This window comes from Chamaea fasciata, unplaced genomic scaffold (assembly GCF_029207755.1).
Source record: "Chamaea fasciata isolate MVZ Bird 193981 ecotype frontalis unplaced genomic scaffold, bChaFas1.0.hap1 SCAF_26, whole genome shotgun sequence".
Lineage (NCBI taxonomy): Eukaryota > Metazoa > Chordata > Aves > Passeriformes > Sylviidae > Chamaea > Chamaea fasciata.
This window is the reverse complement of record NW_027094111.1, coordinates 3909432-3916850: the sequence shown is the minus strand read 5'-3', so window position 1 is coordinate 3916850 and position 7419 is coordinate 3909432. Positions and strand designations below refer to the sequence as shown.

The 7419-nt window shown below is 46.8% G+C and overlaps 1 long non-coding RNA gene across 1 annotated transcript; it reads right to left on the bottom strand.

The window, feature by feature from the left end:
- Window positions 1-280: 280 nt before the first annotated feature.
- Window positions 281-985, bottom strand: LOC136301468 (uncharacterized). Its single transcript, XR_010723880.1, has 3 exons — window positions 921-985; window positions 412-481; window positions 281-328 (listed from the first exon to the last, which is right to left on the bottom strand). It is a non-coding gene; the product is annotated as an uncharacterized lncRNA (long non-coding RNA).
- Between the last annotated feature and the right edge of the window lie 6434 nt (window positions 986-7419).

Below are 7419 nucleotides of genomic sequence, written 5' to 3'. Positions count from 1 at the left end.
ACAGGGAGTCACATGCCTCAAGGACAGAGCTCTGCCCCAGAGCTCCTGCCTCTTCCCAGGATGCTTTTTCCAAGCTTGGATGCAAATCTCAGTTGGTTCTTTTCCAGCATGTGTTTGTCCACTTTTGGTCCAGCTTGACCACAGGACAGAATCTGGGTTTCTTGCAGTTGCAGGGGAGTTTTGCAGTGCAGTTGCTCACAGGTGTTCAGCCTTGCAGGTGCCTGGGGAAAAGGACAATATCTGCAAAGCCAAGTGCATTCCCACATTGCTCTCCCCATCTTCCACCTCGTCCATCTGCATGTGGACTGCTCTGCTTCTGGGGGATAAACTGGAAAACAGCAGTGCCAGTGGTAATCATTTGTGGAGAGAAAATCACATTGCTAAAGAACCCTGAGAATTTTAATTACTCACAAGTACCACAGGATGCCTGGCTTTGAGCAGTCACTGGGAATAGATTGTCCTTACGTGCACAACAAAGAACCTGCAAACCGTATTCACAGGCAGGTTAAACAGGGAATATTTAAAGAGTAAAAGGAGGGAGAGTGTTGACATGAGCGAAAAGAGGAGGGGAATACTGGGCTCAGTGCCTGATTCCTAATCCCTAAACTGCCTTTACTATAGGATTGTGAAAGCAAGGAGGAATAAACCTAATACCACAGTTCCTTGCCATCCAGCAACTGTGTATTAATACAGTACTGCTAAGGTAATTAACCAAATCAGACTTAGTCCGGTGCTGAAAGGGATTTCTTCCCCCAGGGATAAGCAGATGTCTCAATCTAATTATACAAGTTATTTAATCAGAACCAGAGGTCGGGTATCTAATGAAAATACTCCGTGGTGTCAGGGGGGCAGTTGCAGCTCTGAGGCAGTGCAAAGGGGGAGTACAACCTTCCACACCAGTGCACTTCCTCATGTTCTACCTTTAAGTCAGGATCCTTCAGGATCTCAGGACTGAAAGAAAAAAGAATATATTCTAGCAAAAGTCAGCTTCACTGCCTGGTATGGAAAGAAAATTCTTCTAAATAATGTGACTGGTGCTCCACCCACCCAGAGTGCTGACACAGAACAAACAGCTGTTGTGTCTGAGGCAGCTGAGAGGTCTGCAGAACCGTTTTGTGAGCCTTGCCTCGCCCAGATAAGAACTGTAACAGGTGTCTAAACCTGCCCATGGCCCAAGCCTGCCAGCTGTGGGGGTGCAGTTGTTAACAGCACAGGCCTGCAGGGGAGAGCTCACTGTGCTCTCAGGAACAGGCAGAGCCCCTGAACCCATCATTCCTGGGACACCCGGGTGTCTGAAAGGCAAGAGGAGTACCAGTCCCACTGGGAAGGCTGTGCTGCTGTCACCAGAACTTCGGACAATCACAGACTGGGACACAGCCAAGCTGCAGCAGGAAGAAAGCAAGTCTTCCGTGGTGCTGCTAAGGATTTTGTTGAGAAGGTTGCAGGAAATGTTGACCCAAATAAGTGAGGCTGGGATAGAAAAGAGTTCAGAACAGTAGCAGAGTGAAGAGATGACACATCATTGCAGCATGACTGGAGAGAAAGAGCAGATCCTGAGGGCCTGTCGACTGCAGTGGGAGTTTGATGGCCCACAGTACAGTTAAACAAAACACAAGAAATACAAGTTGTGGCACTGATCAGAGCTTGGATGAGACGCTCCTGTAACCAGTCTGAGAAGTCCTGGGCCCATGCCAGTAAGCTACTTGCAACACACAGGAACAAAGAGAACTTTGACTTTGAACTCTGCTGTCCTACATCCACAATGACAGAATATATCACAGAATAAGCTGAGTTTGAAGGACCCACAAGGATCATCGAGTCCAACTCCTGGCCCTGCACAGGACCATCCCCAGGAGTCACACCATGTGCCTGAGAGTGTTGTCCAAACACTTCCTGAACTCTGTCAGGCTTGGTGCTCTAACCGCTGCCCTGAGGAGCCTGTCCAGTGTCCAACCACCCTCTGGGGTGAAGAACCTTTTCCTAATATCCAACCAAAACCTCCCCTGACACAACTTCAGGCCGTTCCCTCAGGTGCTGTCACTGGACACCAGAGAGATCAGTACCTGCCCCTCCTTTTCCCCTCACAAGGAAGCTGTGACGGTGATGAGTCTCCCCTCAGTCTCCTCCAGCTGAACAGACCAAATGATTTCAGCTGCTCCTCATACAGCTTCCCCTCAAGGCCCTTCACCTTCCTCATTGCCCTCCTTTGGCCGCTCCTTAATAGTTTATTTATATTGCAGCGCTCAAAACTGCACCCAGAACAGCTGCATTTTCATTTGCTCTATAAATGATATCACTTCTTTCATCACCTTGTACCTATTCCACACCAAATACCCAAGCAATCTGCCCATAAAAAAACCCCCCAGCTGCTTGTGCAGAATACAATGGCTTACGACTTCAGAACCTGTGCAAAGACATGTCTGGAGTGTTGCACCAGGTGACGGCACTGAACTTGCTCCTGTAACACAGCAGGAACCACTCCTGCCTCATCAACAATGCAGCCCAGTGGGACACAGACAGCCTTCATCCAGTCCTCTGCCTTCTTTGAAGCCCAAATAGTCTATGAAAATGAGACTGAGGAACAGTTCTTTTCGAAGGCTTGCCCACTTGCCAGCTCTGTGGAGCTGCAACAGCCTCTGCCTGTGGAGGTTTCTCTTCTAGAAGCAAAACTGTCTGATGTCTGTCATTTCAGATGTGATGATCCCTCTTTGAAAATTCAATTAACTAAAGCTGGTTCAGTTGGAAAGGTGAAGAGCTCAGGGTTTGTCTTCACAGGGAGCAGCAGAATGGAAGTTTGAGCTCAGGCAGGGGAGCAAGGTCTTGGCAGTGACTACAGTGAATGGTCACTTGGTCCATTGGCACTGGAAGCAGCAGAAACAATTCTCTGAAGGCAATTCATCCCCCTAAGGCAGGTGCTGGTTGGGAAGAGGGGCTGCACTCAGAGGCACAGCCCTCCTGGCAGCGACCACGCTCCAGGCTGGAAGCAAACGTGGAATTAATGTCTCTTCCCATCCAAGTCTGTGGAGGGATTTTACAGGCGTCAGTGGCAACAGGATCAGAGTAGAATCTTAAGGCTCTTCCCCTGGAGCTTAGAGGAGTTTAATGGAATAAAGTCTAAGTTGTAATTAATTGGCTTCTACGTCTCCTGCAGGAAAGAGTTAATGAAGGCAAAGCTTGTCTGGCCAAGGGGCTGGTGTGACTCCTGTGGAGCTGTGACTCACAGATGGAACACCCTGCCAAAGCATTGGGCAGGCTCCTCATCCTCATCCTCATCCTCATCCTCATCCTCATCCTCAGCTCCTCCTGTCCCAACAGCAGCAGTGTGGATTTGCCCAGCAGTGTGGCTGTAAATCCCTTTACAGCACCTGCTCTTCCCACTCACTTCAATGCTGTTTGTTTGCACAAGAAAACATTGTCTCCCAGGTAAGACCCTACACATTTTTGATGTTTCTGTGGTGCTGACCCCCATAAGTGGGACTGAAGGAAGTCCAGGTTAATAAAACTATTTAAATGATTAACAAACTGGCCCAAGGGAGGGCAGAAACCTGTGGGCTGCTGAGAAGCAACACACAAAGAGAAGTTGCTGTGTGAGCTGGTCAAAGATGAGCCTCAGAACTGGCCAGGTCTGATATTTTCATCACTGACCTTGGCTCAAAAAGAGATAAAGAAATTAATTTTTTTGGTGGCGTCATGGTTACAAAAGAGCCCTGACTTAGTGAGATGCTGTCCCAGGCATTATCTGCTCACCACTTCCCTTTCTCTGAAGAGAACGGGACCAGTGAAAAGCCACCAGCAGCATCAGCTCTCCACAGATGATTCCAGGTCCTTGTTCCCAGCGTGAGAAGAGCCATGGTGGGGTCCTGGGTGTGCTGGGGTGCAGGCAGGGAGAAGCAGAGTAACCTGAAGGCTGCTGCCCGATTCCTGCTCTCCAGAAGCACATTGTCACCTGAGAAGTTAATTTCGTTAAAAATGGATGCTTTCCTTCTTTCTGAACTCACCCTCTGCCTCAGTTAGCACAAAAAGGCTGATGAAAAGTCACCTAAAGTGCAACAATTATCACCCAGTGACAGTTCAGGCAGAAGATAGGAAGGACTCTTGACAATAACCTGAATTATATCACTTTAAATCCATACTGGCAAAACATAAATATATGGATTAGCACCAATATAGCAGATCAAAGCCTGAGGTGGAGTGTTTAAACAAGGCATAATTTGTAGTAACAACAAAATTACAGGGATTCATCCCTTCATCTCCCAACACTTGCACCTCAGCCTTGCCACAAAGAAAATTTCTGCCTCCCTGTTTTTTCTGTATCTGTACGTTTCTCAAAACATCTCAGTTTGGGAAGCCAAGCTGGGAAGTGTGGCCTGTCAATATGGTGAGAGAGGTCTGGAACTGTGCATCATTGGAGTAATCAGTGTGGAGTGGGGTGAATAAACACCCATGTCCTACACCAAATACGACTGGAAAATGTGAAAGTTAACCATTCTCCGTACAATTCCTCTTCCTCAGCAATGGGTCTTTGCAGGTTGCTGTGCTGGCTGCAGAGGGACAAGCACAAGAGAGTTCCTGAGTCTGAGCAGGTGCAGGGATTCCCGAGATCCTGTCACTGCACTCCAGTAAAATAACAGCTGCTTCTGCTCCACGAGCTGAAATTAGATTGACAGGATCAAGTGATGGCACAACCACAGTCACCTTTACCTGCTGAATGCATAACCTTTCTTGCTGAACCCCCACCAAACTCACCCCCCGGTCTTATCTGTTCTAAACTATTTATTCATGTGGTTGCTTTATGTGAACTGCAAAGATCCTCCTTAAACAGAAACCAAAAAACTTCATTATTAAGGTGGAACTGAGCTGGGAAGACACAGAGTGAAGTCACCAACCTCCTGGGTTATTTTGGGAAGAAACACTTAGTGCCTCAGGCAGCTGGTGCTAAGCCCTCCTGTTACCCCTGACCTCACTCAGGAATGACTCTGGGTTTAAGATGAAGATTTTTTTTGGCCCTTATGCAGAGGTAGGGAGGACTTCCCCAGGATGAGGGGAGCAGAGCTCTCCAGGGGTGACAGGCAGGGACACCAACTGCAGCAAAGGAGGAGAGGGGACACTGGACCCTGCCCTACCCCAGCAAACCAGGAAAATCCCATTTGGCTTTTGGAGAAGGGGGATGGGGAGAGGCCAGGGCAGGCAGGTTCACAGCAGCTATCACCCTCTTTTCTGCCTGCAGCACCACCACAGCTGGATGACTGTAGCCCTGGTTTCGTGCCTGAGATGTTTTGGTTTTCTGAAATTCTTTTCCCGGGGAATTTTCTGTAAACCAGAGACATGTTTTTTGTAATTGTAACTTTGTTTTTCATTCCTTTTCCTAGGAGGGACTAATTCTTGATGTCCCTCTGGTCTGAGCAATGTGAGGGAAGAAGTTTGCCTGTCACAAATCAAATTGGTCCATGTAAAATAATATATAAAGGAGACACATCCCAAAAATAAAGGAGTCATTTTCAGCCGTCTGAAGTTCAGAGTCTGTGTCATTGTGGTGTACAACAGCGTCAGATGACCACACAGGAGCTCTGGGCAAGGATGAGTTTTGTGCACACAAAACTCCACAGCACTTGAGTGCTGGCCTTCACTGAGGGTGAATACCAATACTCCTGTGCTTCTGCATTCTCATTTATATTATAAACACTAATCGAAGGGTTTGAAGCAAAAGACACACAGAGAATTCAGAATGGATGGGCAGCAAATGTCTTTCTCTAAAGCTGAAAATTAAATCTGTTTTCCCTTTCTTACTTTTCCTGAATCCAATATAGATTTTACCCAACCACCAGAATTGCAAAACTCAGGCTTCACCAGACAAGACTCATAACATTTTGTTCCCAAGCTATGGGTAGTTGCAAAGACAAGATAAAATTTCAGAAGGGAAGAAATCAGTCTCCAAAATTCACACTTCTGAATAATCAGCTTTTCAGAAGCAGCTTGCTTTCCACGGTAAAGAACAGCTTTTTTTAAATTCAAACCCTTCAGCAACATTAACATTCATACCTCTTATCTCAAGGACAGCACCTCGACAGCAAAATGCCACATCCATCACATGGGAATATCAGCAACTGTCCGGTCTTCTCGAGTAGGAATAAAGTGCATGGAATAAAGTTCCATGTCCTAACAGCTGCTTTCTAAAGCTGCCACATACACCTCAAAACACGGGTAGGACTGTTATTGTTTCATTATGGCACTTCCTGGGCATCCAGGATGAACCAATACTGTATCTGTGAAGAAAGATCAGGAGAGGCATAATGCAGAGAGACACTGCAGTGCCACCCACGTGCTCCAAGCCATGCGGAGCCACTTGTGGAGATGGGAATGTGCATGTTTTCATCTCTGTGCACATGCACAAACCCTGCTGGAGGTGGAGAGAGGTGAGGAGAGCTGGTGGGTTATCCCTGCCTCCTCCTGCGTGTGATAATCCTGAAGGCTGCGGTGCATGTTGGTGGATGTGTGTGTACATCTTTTTTCCCCTTTGTTTTGTTTATTACTTTTGATCCCCTGGGGCATATCTCTGAGCTGAAGAACTTTAGAGCTGATATAGCTTTTTAAAGTGGGGATTATGTAAATGCATATTATGGGGCTTTCATAAATAGGGATTATTTGTCGGCTACATTTGAGCGCTTCCTTTGGAGCCATTAAGGCCTGTTGTGTAAACAGGAATTTAGTGACTGCCTAATCTAAATTTCATTGATTCAATAAAAGATCACAACGGCATTTTTTGCATTCATTTTGGTCTCATGAGAACATATTTCTGGACAATTTTCAAATAATTACAGGACTGTATATGACTACAGCTAATCACAGTGAGCATACACATTTGTATTAACTGTTCTCCGTGATTTATTCTCTAGTTCTCTTCCTCTCTTGTTTTATGGCTAAATGCACTGTGTAACCTGTTAACTGTCACTCACCAAATTAAGAATTCCGCATGTTTAGATGAGCAAGGCAAAAATAAGATTTTGCCAAAATGCATAGCCACCCCAAAAGTTGTAAAAATTTATCTGTGCTCTTCGATGTCCTAGATGAAAGACATTTAGGCAACGTGCTAAAAATTCTGGGAAACGATGCCTCTTGTCCGGGCAGTTTCAACCTTACAGGCAGATTCTACTTGGAGAATTGACTCTTGGCCTCCTCTGAGCTGACAGGTGATGCTGGTGTCTTTCCTTGACACAGAAATGGTGCAAAGCCCCTGCTCCAATATTTGATCCAGATGTTCCAACTGATGTCCAGGATGGGCCCAGCCAGGAGCAGCAGCTGCTCACTCAGTGCAGGAGGCCCAGAGGTGAGGCAGTTCCCCTGGGATGTCCTGACAGGACGCAGCTCCTCATCACTCTCATCCCAAGCCATCCTGAGCCTCCTCCCCATTCCCTGGGGCTG